Source organism: Lycium barbarum, chromosome 10 (genome assembly GCF_019175385.1).
Source record: "Lycium barbarum isolate Lr01 chromosome 10, ASM1917538v2, whole genome shotgun sequence".
Taxonomy (NCBI): domain Eukaryota; kingdom Viridiplantae; phylum Streptophyta; class Magnoliopsida; order Solanales; family Solanaceae; genus Lycium; species Lycium barbarum.
Genome location: NC_083346.1, coordinates 85,281,988 through 85,297,925, shown reverse-complemented (window position 1 = coordinate 85,297,925; position 15,938 = coordinate 85,281,988).

Sequence of the window (15,938 nt, the reverse complement as noted above, 5' to 3'; positions counted from 1 at the left end):
CTTCATTTCTTCATTTTACGATCCCTTCAATCTCTATCTCCAATCCTTCACTTCTTATACCTTCAATTCTCCACTTCATTTCTTACTGCTTCAGTTCTTCATTTTTTCTTCATTTAACTTTTCATTCCATATTTCTCGTTAATTCATTACTGGCATTGCGTGAGCGGAAATAGCTTTGCCACCTCCTTCATCTAACCATTTTTTGTTGAGTGTGCTGTTGCTTCTTCCTCTTGTTCTTGACCATTTTTGAATTCTGACTGTTCCCCTCACTTCTGTTCTTAACTCCCTTTTCGAATTCACCCTATCTCTCTTTTCCATATTTTCAAATGTCTGCCAACACCGAAACCACTTCCCATGATCTTCCCTCAGTGTCTTCTCAAGGAACCGAGCCAACTTCGCCGCCTAAGGCAAAAACCGCCTTCGAGCCTAATGCTTCGGACATTGTACCGGACAAACCTAATTTAACAAAGATTTTGAGGTTGAAAAACCTTCTCCGGTATCCGATAGAGGGTTTGATGTGACACGATATCCCTCATCCATTATCGAGGATAAACTCGACTTAGTCCGGGCTGATTGTGGATGGGACAACCCCTCAGTCCAAGTTTTTGCCCCTGGGCCAGACGAATCAGTCACCGACCATCGGGAGGGCTTCCTATATGTTTATACTTATCCTTTCACCCTCAAGCTCGACCCCCCGGTCGATCCGGTCATCTTAGACATGTGCTGGACTTACAACGTAACCTTGGCACAGATTGGTCCGATTGTTTGGAAGGCCGTGGCCTGCCTCCGGCTGTTGGCCAATAATGCAGAAACAAATTCACGCTGGACCACTTAATACGGTTATACTCCCCGAGGTTGTTCCGGGGTGGTGTAATAAAACTCGCAAAGCTTAGCCGGAATCCAATTTTCACAAAAATGGACGAAGACAGAGACCGGGGATGGTTGGAGCGATATGTCAGGGTTCGGACCTCAGACATTATTCCGGACAACTACATGCCTTTTCCGGAAAGGTGGAATAATAATCGTAAGTCTGAACTCTTTTAATAATTGCCTTTGTATGTTTTGTTGAACTTCAGTTCTTCCTCCTTCTCACTACTTTTCTTATTTATGTTAGCCGTGGGTTGGATTCCTCCGGTTGTCTGGGATCTCAACGAATGGGTTACTGCTCTCCTCAGCCAGCATGCCCACGATGATCGGACGTGGGGACATCTGTCACGTGGCCGATGGGTTGCCCAGAACCATGGTAATACTTTGCTTCTATCCGTATTCATTTCATCTTCTACCTTTCTGTAACATCTTCGATTTTCAGGTTTACCAAAGGGCTCGATGGATCCAAGGCCGGAGTCAGCAGCTGAGCCCGTAACGTCGGTACCTGAGTTCGATTCAGTGGGTGCATCTCGTATCCTTGCTGCCGCCGCCAAGAGAAAAAGGCCTTCGGACAAAGGGCAGAAACCGAAGAAAAGGGCGAGGAGTGTCGTTAGGACTTTAAGGGATGAAGCAGAGCCCGAGCTCCTCGTTCGGAGGATCAGTGTTGCCCCTTCCGTGGCTTCCATTCCGGAGGGGGGCATTACCGTTTCACCACCTCCTTCAGCTGGGGAAGGACCTTCAGCTCCGACATTATACACAGGTGAGGAAGAAATTCATTACCCGACTCCTCTAAGGTCGATTGAATTCATTGATATTTCAGGCGATGTTTCTTCTAAAGAGACACCTCTGCAAAGGACAAGAAGACCTGGGGAGGCACCCGCTGCCGAAGCCGGTCAAAGGACTGAGCCGGTCCCGGAGACCGAAGTCCCCATTGATGTTCATCCGATGCCCGACCATGAGGCTGTTGCAACTTCAGAGATCCCTGCCTTTGCCGAAGCTGCTGAAGTCCTTCTGAGTTCTCCAGCCCCGGCTTCAAGATCGGATGAGTTTGAAGACATGTTTTCGGACACCCCTCCTGCTACCGGCGAAGCTGCCGATTTCGGACATCTCCTGATCCCTCGAGCCACGAGGGCGGCTAGTCGGACCACCCAGTCCGGTGCTAGGGATAGCTTGGTCCGCACCTTTCCAGCCCCTAGTGTGGAATCGAAGAGGAAAAGATCAGCTGTGATCACCGTTCCCGAGGATTGCAGTTTTCTTTCTCGCCCGGTGGGTGTGGCAAGCTACCTGAGGCCCCTTGTCTCGGACTCAGACAAATGAATGATGAACAGAGTCCCCTGACAGTGCCTCATTAACGAAGGTATGCACGCGGGCAATCGAGTAAGTATATCAGCCATCTTCGCATAATTTCATTGAGAATTTTAATCTCGTTTATTCAAGTTTTTGACTTCATTTGAAGAGTGTGGTGCTTGTCAACGAAGCCTTTGTCCGTGCTCAGCAAGAGGTGGACGATCTTAAGGGCCAACTGGATGCCCAAGGCCGAGAGACGGAGAAATTTCAGCACCTTCTGCGGGTGAAGGAGGATGAGCTGAACCGAGCAGTTACTCTTTCCAACCTCCAACCCGAGCTTGATGCAACAAAGGCTGAAAACCGTCACTAAAAGGGTGAGCTGGCCGAGATGGTCGAATATAACCGGAGTCTCGAAGCAGACAAGATCGTCCTTAGCCGAGATAACACTCGTCTTTCTTCAAAGCTTGGTGAGCTCGAAACCACCATCTCTCAACTCCGGGAGGAGCTGGACTCTGTCAAGTCCGAAGCTATGAGCATGGCCGAGAGGCATCGGCTGCTCGAATCTGAAAGTGCCCGGTATAAAGACCGTATGAGGGTGTTTTAGGAGAAGGCGGAGAAGAGGGCACAGATATGTGCTGATCTAAAAACCGAGCTCGAAGAGATGGTTGATGCTAATGACACTCTCAAGGCCGAGCTCGAGTCGGCCACCCAAATGCAAAATGTCCTCGAAGAGGCTCGAGATGTTCTGGCGGCAAAGCTGGCCCAGGCCGAGGCCGATTTGGAAGAAGCTCTAAAGAGCGTGGAGGCCGCCGAGGCTCATGCCACTATTGCTGCTGAGTATGAAAAGTGGAAGTCTCGGAGGATCACCCTTGAGCAAGCCGAGCATGGCTTTGCGGATCTTCCGGCCCTAATACTCGAGGCTAAAAGAGTCAAGGAAGAGGCTAAGGCTGCCCTCGGGGCTGACTCCGACGACTCCGAGCGGACAGTGTCCGAACACTCCGGATCCAGCCATACTGGATAGATTAGGGCTTGTACATAGCCTTTTATTTTTTGCCTTTGTAGGAGTCTCCGATGTAACATCTTTTGTATAAATAGAACATGTATTTTTCTTTACTTTGTTTGAATGTTCGTTATGACTTCTGCCCGAATTGTCGGTCCATTTTAAGGAGTCATTATTTCTGGCTGTGCCTGAATATCGGCTTTTCTCTTCATCCGGTACATTTTGTCTGGGAATTTTATGGAGTTTTTGCCCGTGGGACTTATCTTATGCTTTTGTGAATTCGGACATCTCCGAATCACGACGGGCATTTTTAGGGCCGGTATCTTTCGGACACCTGAATCTCAGCCTTAGCTAAATTTTGATGTAAGAGTCCCCGTTTGTGGGATTAATGATTTTGGCTCGGTTCACTATGACCTCTTGCCTTTGTCGAATTTCGACCGTAGTGCCCGGAATAGGGTATATGAATGAAGTAATGCCGAAATACGGCGATAATCATCGGGGCAAAGTGTTTTAACAGGAGATATTGTTATCCAATCTTTCGATAATTTTTGCATTGCAAGTATTTATATACATGAGAATGAATTTTTTCCTTCTGCCTTTTGCCGTAGCAAATACTAAATGGACACGATTCATTCTGATCGTTTGGTCCTTACATCGAAACCTAATGTAGAAGGTCCGGTTCTTGGTTTTGCCGTAGCAAATATTGTGTGGACACGATTCATTCTGATCGTTTGGTCCTTACATCGAAACCTAATATTATAGGTCCGGTTTTATTTTATTGAGCTCTTCCGATTTCTGCTAACCGGGGTAAACTTCGAAGTGGGTATAATAGTCCCCCAGCGCTTATCCGAGCTGCAAGATCGGGTAAGCGCTATTAAGTCCCCATTCGTAGGGTGCGGCCCCGAGTTTCCGGGCGTTTACCCTTGTCTTCATCGAGTAACACGTTGTACTTGTTACCTCATTAAAAACCTTGTCGGAAAACCCATTTTGGGACAAAAGCATATTAAGGAAAAGAGTGCAAAACGTGTTTTCAGACCTAGATTCTAACTTTATCCGGTACTTGACCTCCTGCAAAGAGAAAGGTTAAAGGAAAAACACGGGGAGTCCATACCTTAGCAGTAGTATCTCTTCAGATGAGCCACATTCCAGTTATTACGCAACCGTTGCCCATCCATGGATTCTAACTGGTACGATCCTTTGCCCGTTATCTCGGTTATCATGTACGGTCCTTCCCAGTTCGGACCCAGTTTTCCTTCGTTGGGATTCTTGGTGTTCAAGGTAACTTTCCGAAGCACCAAGTCCCCAACTTGGAAATGCCGAAAATTGGCTCTCCGATTGTAGTACCTTTCCATTCTCTGTTTCTGGACTGCAATACGGACCAACGCATTTTCGCGGAGTTCATCCGTGAGGTCGAGTTTTACGGCCATAGCCTCCTCGTTTGACTCCTCGGTGGTATAGCTGAACCGGAGGGTCGGTTCACCAACTTCTACGGGAATAAGGGCTTCGACCCCGTAGACCAACAAGAAAGGAGTTTCCCCCGTGCTAAATTTCGATGTGGTTCTGTAAGCCCACAATACCTCCGTTAATATTTCCCTTCAGTGATGCATTGATGCTTCGAGTCTTTTCCTCATATTTTGGATTATTGTTTTGTTCGTGGATTCCGTCTATCCGTTCGCACACGGGTGATATGGAGTTGATACAATTTTCTTGATCTTCAACCCTTCGAGGAAATCGTTGGCTTTACTGCCCACGAACTGGGGACCGTTATCACAAGTTATCTCGGCAGGGATGCCGAAACGATAGATGATGTGGTCCCATATGAAGTCAATGACCTCCTTTTCTCTAATTTTTTCGAAGGCCTGTGCTTCAACCCATTTGGAGAAATAGTCAGTCATAAAGAAAATAAATCGGGCTTTACCTGGTGCCCATGGCAATGGACCAACAAAGTCCATTCCCCACTTCATGAAAGGCCACAGTGACACCACCGAATGCAGCAACTCCCCGGGCTGATGAATCATCGGTGCATGTCTCTGACACCCGTCACATTTTCGGACAAAATTCTTTGAGTCTTCCTCCATCCGGTTCCAATAATAACCGACCCTGATTATCTTCCGAACCAGAGCTTCAGCACCGGAGTAGTTCCCATAGGTTCCTTCGTGCACATCTCTCATCACATATTCCGTTTCTCTGGGACCCAAACACTTGGCCAGGGGTCCGAAGAAAGACCGTCGATACAATTGGTCGTCTACCAAGCAGAAACGCGCAACTTTCGTCCTTAATGACCATGATTATTTTGGGTCGTTCGGGAGCTTTCCCTCACGCAAGTAATAGATGTACTTGTTGCGCCAATCCCAAGTTAAGCCCATTGTGTTTATTTCAGCATGTCCGTTTTCTATCGCCGCATTCATCAAGTGTACCGTAGTCCCGGGGTTGATTTCTTCCCCTTCGATCGAAGATCCCAAATTGCCCAATGCATCGGCTTCACCGTTCTGCTCCCTCGGTACATGTTGTATAGTCCATTCTTTAAATCGGTGTAGTATCACTTGGATGTTTTGCAGATACCTCTGCATCCGTTCGTCCTTAACCTCGAAAATTCCGTTCACCTGGTTTACGAACAAGAGTGAATCGCACTTCGCCTCGATTATCTCGGCCCCCATACTCCGAGCTAACTCCAAACCTGCAATCATAGCCTCATACTCGGCTTTATTGTTAGTCAATTAAATAGTTCTAATGGATTGTCGAACGGCATCCCCGGCCGGGGTTCTAAGGACGATTCCTAGCCCGGAACCTTTGAGGTTCGAGGCTCCGTCCGTATGTAGCGACCAAATACCCGAGGCTTTCCCCGAGGTTAGCAGAAGTTCTTTCTCAACCTCGGGGACCATAGCCGGGGTGAAATCCGCCACAAAATCGGCCAAGATCTGGGACTTGATGGCCGTTCGAGGTTTGTATTCGATATCATATCCGCTAATTTCTACAGTCCACTTAGTTAGTCTACCCAATAATTCCGATTTATGCATGATGTTTTTTAGGGGGTAAGTCGTCACTACACATATCGGATGGCATTGGAAGTAGGGCTTGAGTTTTCTAGAAGCACTTACCAATGCCAATGCCAATGCCAATTTTTCCAGGTGGGGATAACGGGTCTCCGCATCCCCCAAAGTTCTACTTACATAATAAATTGGGAATTGCGTACCTGATTCTTCTCGAATCAAAATGCCACTTACCGCTACCTCGGAGACAGCAAGGTAGAGAAAAAGCTGCTCGTCCGGTTTTGGTGTGTGCAACAGCGGTGGGCTGGACAAGTATCGCTTTAATTCTTGTAAAGCTCTTTGACACTCCGGTGTCCAAACGAAATCATTCTTCTTCCTCAGTAAGGAGAAGAAACGATGACTCTTATCCGAGGACCTCGATATGAAGCGACTCAACGTCGCTATCCTTCCGGTGAGCCTCTGCACTCCTTTGACGTTATTCACTACCTCGATGTCCTCGATGGCCTTGATCTTGTCCGGGTTGATTTCAATCCCCCGATTTGACACCATGAAACCCAAGAATTTTCCAGACCGGACACCGAAGGCACATTTTTCTGGGTTGAGCTTCATGTTATACTTGCGGAGTACATTGAAGGTTTCTTGCAAATGTTTTAAATGGTCCTTTGTTTCCAGGGACTTGACTACCATGTCTTCAATATAAACTTCTATTGTTTTCCCTATTTGTTCTTTGAACATCGCATTAACTAGGCGTTGGTAAGTTGCACCAGCATTGTTTAGTCCAAAAGGCATGATATTATAACAGTAAGTCCCATATCGGGTAATAAAGGATGTTTTCTCTTGATCTTCCGGGTGCATCCGAATTTGGTTATACCCAGAGTAGACATCGAGAAAACTTAACATCTTATGCCCGGCCGTCGCACCGATCATTCTATCGATGTGAGGCAACGAAAATGAATCCTTCGGGCACGCTTTGTTTAGATCCTTGTAATCAACACACATTGAAATTTATTACCTTTCTTTGGCACCACTACTACGTTAGCTACCCAGTTCGGGTACTTTACCTCCCGGATAGAGCCTATGTTCAAAAGTTTTGTTACCTCGTCTTTTACGAAGGCGTGTTTTGCTTCTGCCATGGGCCTTCTCTTTTGCTTTACCGGGGGAAACCTCCCGTCCAAACTGAGTTTGTGAGTTGTTACTTTCGGTGGTATACCTGTCATATCTATGTGGGACCATGCAAAGCAATTGGCATTAGCTCGAAGAAATTCAATTAACTTGTTCCTGAGCTCCGAGGTTAACCCCGTGCCCAGGTATACCTTTCTATCCGGTAAATACTCGAACAAGATGATATGCTCCAGCTCCTCTACTGTTGACTTGGTTGCATCTGAGTCATCTGGCATGAGGAATGATCTGGGTACACCAAAATCATCTTCTTCATACCCCGAATCTGACCCCAACTACTTTGATTGCTATTTGGTGCCCTTTTCCCCGGTTGAACCTTCTTCCTTTTGATCTGATTTTTTGGGCTAAGGTGTCGCTTCCTCGACTGAGAACATCTCCCTTGCAGCGGGTTGTTCACCTCGGATGGTTTTTATACCCTTCGGAGTTGTGAATTTTAGCAGCTGATGCAATGTCGACGGCACGGCCCTCATGCTATGTATCCAGGGTCTACCCAGTAATGCGTTATACTTCATATTTCCTTCGATTACATAGAACACCGTTTGCTGGATAGTGCCATCAATGTTTACCGGCAATGAGATCTCCCCCTTTGTGGTTTCGTTGGCCATGTTGAACCCGCTGAGTACCCGGGCTACCGGTACAATCTGATCGAGTAGCCCTAGCTGTTCGACCACTCTCCACCGGATGATGTTGGCCGAGCTACCTGGGTCAATCAAAATACGTTTAATTTGAGTTTTAAAGATAAGAATAGAGATTACCAATGCATCATTGTGCGGTTGAATGATGCCTTCTGCGTCCTCGTTGCTGAAAGAGGTGGAACCCTCGGGTATGTAATCCGGCCATGCTTTTCACGCACAGCAGAGACCTTGGTTCGTTTCATCACCGACCCTCGTGGGGTATCGGTGCCCCCAATTATCATGTTGATTATATCCTGGGGTCCACTGGCTCGGCCCTTTTATGGGTCTCCCTTTCCTTGTAGTGACCTTTGGCTCTCTCACTCAGCAATTCTCGGAGATGGCCATTCTTCAGTAACCGGGCTACCTCCTCTCTTAACTGGCGACAATCCTCAGTTCTGTGTCCATGGGTTCCATGATATTCACACATCATGTTCGGGTCCCGCTGGCCCGGATCCGACCTTAGAGGTCTCGGCCATCTTACATCCGGAATATGGCCAATGGCCGATACGAGGTCCGAGGTGCTGACGTTGAAGTTGTACTCCGATATCCTCGGCGAATCTTTGTTGCCGGCAGAGCTTCCGGCATCACTCCTGAATGAGAGACCTCGACTGTTCGATGGGCGCTCGACCCGTTTATCACCCCGATCGGAGAAATGGCTCGGTCCAACCCTGGATTTCTCCGACCTGAAGCTTGGTTTCTCCTAATGGGAATATGGCCGATACCTTTCCCTCGATGACCTCGCCTCCGGTTCGTAATTTTTCCTTGGTCTCTCAAAACTTTTGTTCATGTTTACTGGCCCCGGGGGAAGCTTGAGTTGGTCATCCTCCACCCTAATCTTCGACTCGTATCGGTTATGGACATCTACCCATGTCACTGCCTCGTATTCCAGCAAGCTTTCCTTTAATTTGAACAAAGCCGTCGAGCTCTGAACATTGGGCCCCTTTGTGAAAGCTTGTGCAGCCCATTCCTCCGGAACCGGGGGGAGCTCCATTCGTTCCCTTTGGAACCGGTTGACAAATTCACGCAGTAACTCATCGTCTCTTTGGGCTATATGGAAAATATCCGCCTTCCGAGCCTGCACCTTTTTGGCTCCGGCGTGCGCTTTTACGAATGCATCGGCGAGCATTTCGAAAGAAGTGATTGAATGCTCGGGCAGATGGTCGTACCAAGTCAATGCTCCTTTTGACAGAGTTTCCCCGAACTTTTTCAGCAACACGGATTCAATTTCATCTTCCTCCATATCATTGCCTTTTATAGCGCAGGCGTATGAGGTCACGTGTTCGTGAGGGTCCGTTGTGCCGTCATATTTTTGGATATCCAGCATTTTGAACCTCTTCGGGATCAATTTCGGAGCCGCACTCGGAGGAAAGGGCCTTTGGATGTACCTCTTTGAATTCAGCCCTTTCAAAATAGGCGGAGCCCCCGGGATTTGATTCACCCGAGAGTTGTATGTTTCCACCCTTTTTTAGGTCGAGTCTACCCGCTTCGCCAATGTTTCGAGCATTCTCAGAACCTCGGTGGATGAACCAGCTCCGGACCCATTGCTTTCAACCATCCGTGCCTCATCTCTTCCGTGTTCAGCAACACTTTTCGCCTTCTCCGGGGTCGTTTTATCTCTTCCGTTTTGAACCTGGGCTATTGCGATTCCCTGTTCGGCAATCGCCGCTCTCTATTCCTGCAACATTTCAAAAATTAAACGTAAGTAAATATTACCATTCGGGGTATCCGGCTCTTTCCGGCCCTGTGTCCGAGACAAAGTAATTGAATTGTGAGTATTTAAAGGGTCAGTGGCCGGCTGGGCGGCATTCTCCTGGTCCACGGTGCTTTGTCGGTTGAGGACCTCCCTTGAATTAACGGGGTTAGGGTCAGCGGGGTTTGGTAATCCTCGTGGCCCGCTGCCTTCATTTTCGGCCACGATCTCGTTGTTGTTGACGTGACCAGATTGCCCACTGTTAGCCATTTGGTCCGTTTTTTCAGAGACGAACAGAAGATGTTTTTGATTTTGATGGGTAAGATAGATATCAAGATCGAAGACCACTATTATCCTAGCCCCACGGTGGGCGCCAAACTGTTTACCCCAAATTTAGATAATCAATTAAATTTGTGAGTAGGTATAGGATATGTGGTCAACCCTCAATCTATTTGGTGGAAAAAGATATGTATGGATATGATATAAAGAAAGTAATAATGATCAGAGATTCGCTATAGATCGATGTATCTATTAATATACGAGTATTACTTAATTGAACAAATCTAAGAGATGAACCCAATGAATCCGGACCAAAATCTGATATTAAGAGAGAGATTTTGTATATATTTTCTAGTACAAGATGTTCTTGATATGAGGAAGCCAACCCCCTAAAAGTGGGGGCAATGACCCCTATTTATAGTATTGCCCCATGGGCTTTGTCACGACCCAACCCCGTGGGCCATGACTAGTGCCCGAGCTGGACACTCGTACACGTACCTGTTAGATCTAGTCAGACTGAAATTAAGAATTGTATGGAACTTATAAAAGCAGCTAAAGATTCATAACGTCGCATATCAAAAACCTGTCTCCTGATGAGTCACAGCTAACCAATACACAATATGATACGCAAGTCGACAAGGCTGCCACTACATGTCAATACGATACGCAAGCCGACAAGGCTGCCACAACATATCAATACCACACGCAAGCCGACAAGGCTGCCACAACGTGTCAATACCATACGCAAGCCGACAAGGCTGCCACTACAAGCGGGAATATCCATAGCAAACCATATAGACACAGCTGAACAAAACTTATACAAAACCCACACATATGTCTACAGACCTCTAAGAGTATCCATAGTGAAATATGACGGGACAAGGCCCCGCCGTAGCCTTGGATAAACATATATATATATATACATCAAAAGATCTGTACCAAAAGTCTAGGCTCCAGAACAATGGAGCTCTCCAAGACAGCTGAGTAGAAGTCCTAAGCTGGAGGATCACCAAATCGAATATCCGTACCTGCGGGTATGAAACACAACCCCCCCCCCCCCCCCCGAAGAAAGGGGGTCAGTACGAGATATGTCCTGAGTATACAAAGCATGAAATACAATAAAAGAGATCATGACTGAAATAGAGATTACAGGAGACAAGTATGACATTCAAAATACCAATACACTTGCCTTATGAAATGGAAATCATGCATATTAATATCATATATCATACCCGGCCCATTATGCGACTCGGTGAAAAAAGTCATCATATACCATCCGTGGTGCCTTAATCACATCATCATATCATCATATATATAGATATATACCGTATCCCGGCCCTCTAGTGAGGGACTCGGTGAACAATGCAGTGAAACTGTGCACGAAAACGTAACCCGGCCCGGGACTCGGTGAAAGATATATTGAGGCATGCACAAGCAGAGTAGTGAGCAACCATATGCAAACTAAGTCATATCTGAGACTCAATAGAGTAATCAAAATGAACCATCATTTGACAGTCGAGACATTAGTCATATCAAGTATCCTTCGAATGTCACTATGGATTATATCAAAATAGAACTTCTGGAATCATAGACAAGTATCAAGTCATAATGAAGTAGGTTCTGGGAATCAAGAACATTAGCCATCCTAGTGGCTCTAAGAATAGGAGATTCTTTAAAGTCACATGCTCGTCGTCTATTTGTATATAAAGATCATGCCAAAAAGAAAGAAGGGTTAGCTTCACATACCTGTTATAGATTAACCATAGCCAAGTTTGTTTCGTCGCCTCTTTAGCCTATTTAATATGAAAGTAACACTATTGTTAGTAACCTACAACTTCCTAGCTTATAAATCTACAACCAGTCACATATCAGAATCATTTCTTAGTTCATACTTCTTGATTAGGGTTTTGATTAGGTATGAACTTGACGGAAATCGGGCAGCATTTCCTCTATATATCTTGCCTAACCCGAACTTCCAATTAATCTCCGATTAGCACAGCAATACCAACAACAACAATAGCAACCAAATAACCTCTCTTAATTCTTTTTCAACTTACGTCATGAACATCTAAGGTTATACAATAAGCAGATTATTATACGCTTCGTATACGACACCTTATGCACTTGTTTTCTTCCAAATTTACGAGCCATATTAACACAACACGACAACAACATCAACTACCCTCCATGTACAAGAAAGTTACTTCGATATCATTTTAATAACAGCTCAAAACAGTCCACCAAGACTACAACATCAAGAATATAATTTTCGACCTTTACTTTGCAAAACTACAAACACACGAAGAAGAGTATAATTTTGTCATGGACAACAACACCTATACATATCTATCACCATATTTCCAGCCCTTCAACATGAACAAATCACCCTCAATTACCATACAATAATAACGACAATACTAATCAAATTTATCCACCATTGCTAAATTGGAACAATACCAACACGGTCCAAACAGAACCTTAACGTTTACGTATATAATTTCTTGCATCCAATCCCACTTAATGAGAGTTAATTTCTTAATTACAACATCATCTAATCCAATTACGCCATAAAAAGAGAAGGTCTTACCTTAATTTAATAAGAGCAGATTCTACACTCACTTGCACCAATCGCACTATTTCCTCTTCCTCGATTCAACACCTTATGTCGCTGCCTTCTTGAACGTGTGAAACACTTTGGGATTTAATAATTTTTTTTTTTTAAAAAAAAACTGGACTACCATGGCCGAAAGCTTGGCAGCCATGGCTATGTATTTCTCTTAGTTCTCCATTGAGTAAAATTACAAATGAAAATATGTAGCCAACATTAGTCATCAACTATGACTATATATATATTGCCCATCCATAGGACACGTGCCCCATTACAATGCATCATCCATTTATATATATATATATATATATATATATATATATATATATATATATATATATATATATATATATATATATATTAATAATAGAATTCGGTGGGGGCCCACTTAATGGCCTAATTAACTAACTTAATTAATAACTAATCCTCACTTAATAATCTAATCATGGTTAATTAATCCCTAATCTCCAATAATATTTCCATACTAATTGAAATTCATAAGCAAGTCATACACTAATTAAAATCAGGGATTAAAAGTCCTTATCTCATACCCCATAATTAATCTTGTCCTTAAACGTATATCGATTAGCTTACGAATAATCCAATGTATAGAAATACGGGGTATAACATCCTTCCCCCCTTTAGAACATTCGTCCTCGAATGTTAAATTGGTCCTATAAAGTCTTATAAAAATTTCGGGGAAGTCTCCCTTATCGCTATAACATGTAGTCTTATCTACCAATCAATATAATTAAGTGAGGGATATAAATTACCTGCAGGCGTAGGGAACAAGTAAGGGTACTTATTCTTCATCTCCTCCTCGGCTTCCCAGGTCATCTCTTCTCTCTTATTATTTCGTCATAACACTTTGACGGAAGCCACATCCTTAGTACGCAATCTTCTAACTTGCCGATCGGGTATAGCTATAGGGTTCTCCTCGTAGGACAGCTCTGCCGTCACCTGAACATCATCCACGGGGAATACTCTATAAGGGTCACCAATACATTTGCGAAGCATCGACACATGAAAGACTGGATGTAGTGCTTCCAAATCAGATGGTAGGTCCAATTCATAGGCAACCCTGCCTACCCTATGGATAATCTGATAAGGCCCAATGTACCTCGGGCTAAGCTTTCCTTTCTTACTGAATCTCATTACCCCCTTGATGGGTGACACCTTCAAGAACACCCAATCACCAACCTGAAACTCTAAGTGTCGACGTCGATTATCTGCATATGACTTCTGTCGACTCTAGGCTGCCAATAACCTCTCTTGAATAATCTTCACCTTATCAACAGCTTACTGAATCATGTCTGGGCCTATTAATTTAGTCTCACCAACATCAAACCAACCAATAGGTGACCTGCATTTCCTCACATATAAGGCCTCATACGGTGCCATATGGATACTGGAATGGTAGCTATTATTATAAGCAAACTCGATAAGTGAAAAATGATCGTCCCGGCTACCTTTGAAATCAATAATACAAGCTCGTAACATATCTTGTAGCGTCTGAATAGTACGCTCGGCCTGTCCGTCAGTCTGAGGATGGAATGCTGTGCTAAGACTCACCTGTGTCACTAATCCCTCTTGGAATGATCTCCAAAAGTTAGCTGTAAACTGAGCTCCTCTGTCAGAGATAATAGATGTGGGAACCCCGTGAAGTCTCACTATCTCCTTGAGGTGTAACCTCGCATAGTCCTCAGCTGAATAAGTAGTCCTGACTGGAAGAAAATGGGCTGATTTTGTCAGCCAAATCAGCCTATCCACAATAACCCATATAGAGTCATATTTTCACGGAGTGCGAGGTAAACCTGTAATGAAGTCCATATTAATTACTTCCCATTTCCAAGTCGGGATCTCTATCTCCTGTAATAATCCACCAGGCTTCTGATGCTCGACCTTAACCTGTTGATAATTCGGGCACTGAGCAACAAACTCCGCTATGTCCTTTTTCATGCCATCCCACCAATATAAACATCTGAGGTCATGATACATCTTCGTTTACCCTGGATGAACAGAATAACGAGCATAGTGTGTCTCTCCCATAACCTGTTGTCGTAGCCCTGCAACCTCAGGTACACATAATCTGCCTCTGTATCGTAGCACACCGTCAGATGTAACCTCGAATGGGGTCTTCTCCTTTTGAAGAGCTGCATCTCTATACTGTGCCAGAACAGGGTCCTCGTACTGGCGTCGCTTTACCTCTTCTATGATAGAGGATTCAGCAACTTCTCGAACAGAAACTCCGCCATCACCAGAATCAGCCAAACGGACTCCAAGGTTAGCTAGTTGGCAAATCTCACGGACCATCTCCTTCCGCTCTGGTTGTACATCTGTCAAGCTACCCATCGATTTACGGCTAAGTGCATCTGCTATAACGTTTGCTTTCCCTGGATGGTATAGGATATCAACATCATAATCCTTTAGCAATTCTAGCCACCTTCTCTGCCATAAATTCAGCTCCTTCTGCTTAAAAATATATTGGAGACTCTTATGATCCATATAAATGTTAACATGCACGCCATATAAATAATGCCTCCATATCTTCAAAGCATGAATTACCGCTGCTAACTCCAGATCATGAGTAGGATAATTTCTTTCGTGCTTTCTGAGCTGCCGGGAGGCATAGGCTATAACCCTGCCATGCTGCATCAATACACAACCTAGTCCAACGCCTGAGGCATCACAATAAATAACATAGCCATCTGGTCCCTCAGGAAGAGTTAAAACTGGAGCCGTTGTCAACTTATCCTTCAGCAACTGGAAGTTTGGCTCACATGCATCAGTCCACTGGAACTTAGCTGCCTTCTGAGTTAGCCTTGTTAAAGGCGCCGAAATCGAGGCAAACCTGTCCACGAATCTCCTGTAATATCCTGTTAGCCCCAGAAAACTACGTACCTCAGTAGGTGTCGTAGGTCTAGGCCAAGTCTTTACCGCCTCAATCTTCTGTATATCTACCCGAATGCCATCAGCTCCAATAATATGACCCAAGAATGCTACTGAAGTCAACCAGAATTCACATTTAGAAAACTTAGCATACAACTTCTGGTGCTGGAGCACCCTAAGTACCGTCCTCAAATGGTCTGCATGCTCCTCTTCTGATCATGAATAGACCAGAATATCATCGATAAATACAATCACGAACATATCTAGGAATGGCTTGGACAGTCGGTTCATCAAATCCATAAATACTGCTAGAGCATTGGTCAGCCCAAAAGACATCACTCTAAACTCGTAATGCCCGTATCGGGTCCTGAATGTAGTCTTCGGAATATCTGCCTCCTTTACCCGCACCTGGTGATAGCCTGACCGCAAGTCTATCTTCGAGAAACACTTAGCACCCTGCAACTGGTCAAATAGA